This window comes from Theobroma cacao, chromosome 6, assembly GCF_000208745.1.
Source record: "Theobroma cacao cultivar B97-61/B2 chromosome 6, Criollo_cocoa_genome_V2, whole genome shotgun sequence".
NCBI classification, from domain to species: Eukaryota; Viridiplantae; Streptophyta; class Magnoliopsida; order Malvales; family Malvaceae; genus Theobroma; species Theobroma cacao.
The window spans coordinates 20075997-20078865 of NC_030855.1; positions in this window are offsets into that span (position 1 = coordinate 20075997).

Consider the following 2869-nt stretch of genomic DNA (forward strand, 5'->3'; position numbering starts at 1 on the left):
TTCAGTTTTATATATATATATATATATAATATATATATATATATATATATATATATATATAATTAAGGGAAACTAGCAGAAGCATTAAACAAAAGATTAATTGTGCATAAAAATTTTAAAAAATAGCTTTGTTTTAGTTTTTTTAATGAATTTTAATTAGTAGTTTAGTAACTTTTAACAATAAATATCATGTGAAAGTCTCATTGGGTAGTTAGGTGGGAGCTTTGTTGGGTCTATTTTCATATCCGTGTCCTACATTGTATTCAGCATTTTCTTTTTAAAGTTAACAATCATGTGATTATTTTTATACACGAGAGGAACGTTATGACTCAAACTTTATCCAATCCTATCTCCATCATTTTTTGCTTTCCAAGTTTACATTAATTAATGTGATCTTCGTATTTATAATTTGATTTTTTATTTGTAAAAATTGGATGCATATAATAACAAATTACTATTGACAATTTCTTGATAAGTTGACAGTATTTTGCTTCAAATCTGTAAAACTGACAAAAATAATAAATACTAAAGAAAAAAACAAAATAAAATAAGGGGGCCTAATAGAAAATTATTAGAAGTTGTGAGACGCTAGATGCATTGTGTGGTAGATAGGAGGCAGCATTAAAGCATGCAATGCCTAATGTCATTGAGTATTGTTTAATGGTCTACTACTCCAAATCTCTCAACTTCCCACCCACAAACTTGTTTATAATTTGCCAGCTTCATTAAATATCATCACTTTCTAGAGCATCTTTCTTTCAAAGACACAGAACACTTGGAACTTGAATGAGAGAAGATTGTGTAGGTAGTTTAATTAATTAAGTATTTTTTTTTTGCCTAATAACGTAAAATCGTAAGCTAGTCAATTATAATCTTTAATTCTCTTAAGTTTTAGACTGTTTCCTTATTTCCTTAATCTTTGGTTTTGGACCCAGTATGTAGGAAGCAATCAACGAGAAAAATCTGTTGGCCTTCACCACTCGTCGCCACTGGTTTTCCCATGTATAAAATTGAAGTTTCAACTACCCAACAAATATTTTACCATATTTTATAAAATCAGCAATGAAGAGGACTAGTGCTAGTCCTCCCTTTGAGTAATATTAACGATCGGAAGAGGTTTGACAGTACATAGATTATATGTTAGACATACAAACCACAGATTTGTACAAGGAGCTAGATTTTCCTTGAACTCTTTTTGACCACTGTGTTCTTTTCAAATTAGTCTTGTGATTAAATATACATTGAACTAACCAAAAGAGTAACGAAGAAAAGGAGGCAACATCCTCATTTTTTTTTAATTTTTAAATTAATTGCTTTAGCTTGACCAGTAGCTAACCGTGATTTCTATGCTTGCTGCCAAATTCTTTTATATGACATGTTGGTCGCAGCGTGGAAAACAAGATCAATTTTTGTAGAGTCCAGATGAAGCAGAAACCTACCCATACAAAGTAATAAGCAACAAGTAATTGACTAATCTACATTCTAATCTTTGAGTATTCTTGACTTTGTTTTTGGACCAAAGATTTTATATATATATTCCCAACTTTCATATAGATAGTAATACTTTTCTTTTTCCTTATTTTTGAATGTTAGTCTTCAAATATATATTCATAAGACAGTCTAAAGTCATCACACCATGATATCATAGTGCATTTCGTTCACATTGTTGGTTCAACTCTCATATATATTACATTACTCTCAAAATATAAAAGATTGTACATGAACATTTACTTTAATGATGATACATGTACTTTTTATTTAAAGAGCTCAGTTTGCATTCTCTTTTGTTCTTATTAAAAAAGAAAATATTATTAAAATCTAATATGTTCAGAAGGAGCCTAAGCAATGTTTATAATTCTTAATTAATTTTATACATTTTGAAGATTAAAATTTAAAATTTCTCGTATCGATTGATGTTCATAGGCCCAAAAAATTGACAAGTCAAAATATTGGACCGTATAATTTGATTTGCAGATGACCAATAATCTAACAGAACAAGGAAAAACTCTCTGCCTTCTTCTTTCCCCTTTTTCTCCCTCTAACTTGTCAAAATGAAAATGCTCTGAAAATCTTGAGCGAACGACCAATTCAAGGCCTTAATTTAATGACGAAGACAAATTCAGTACATTGACCGGAAAAGTCAAAGTAATACCGAACAGCACCGTCCTAGAAAGCCCTGAGAGTGAGACTGACCAGGGAAAAAAAAAAAAACAGCTACTCGTGGTAACCACTAGAATGACCAAATTGCCCACTAGAAGTGGGCGGCTGGACCGTACTGTCCGCTATATCTACGGTGGGTATTGGGCCACCGGCCTAAGGCCTCTGTTGTCCTGAAGCAGCGGATTATTGGGTGTGAGGGACCACAGAGATTTTATGGGCCCTACAATTACTGATGATCATCAATCACCGTCGAGGTTCAACATGTTGTTTACCCTTAAATTTTTTTTTTTGTTAAAGAGAATATTTTTTTTTTCTTTACAGAATGTTACAATCGGTAGAGTTATATGTGTAACCGATGCTCCACGTAGGCACAAGAAATAGCAGCTGATGAAGCCTCCATAGCTAGCATGCATGTTTCACAAGGTGAATGCCCTATCAGCTTTATTTTCTCCGCTTACCAATCTTAAACCACACAAATTCTAAATAAAAAAATAACGTAAATTGTGAGCCAGGGGAAGGGAAAGCTGTGCCCTTTAAAGCGACAAATCAAATTTCAAAGGTGAGAGCCATAAAGTGTAACATTTTCTAGAGGCGTTGCAAATTTTGACCTAAGATCAGTAACTAAAGTTAAGTATGATAGAGCGACATGTTGTTTAAATTAATCATATACAAATCCAATAGCATTCTTTTAATTTCTCCTGCTAGTCAA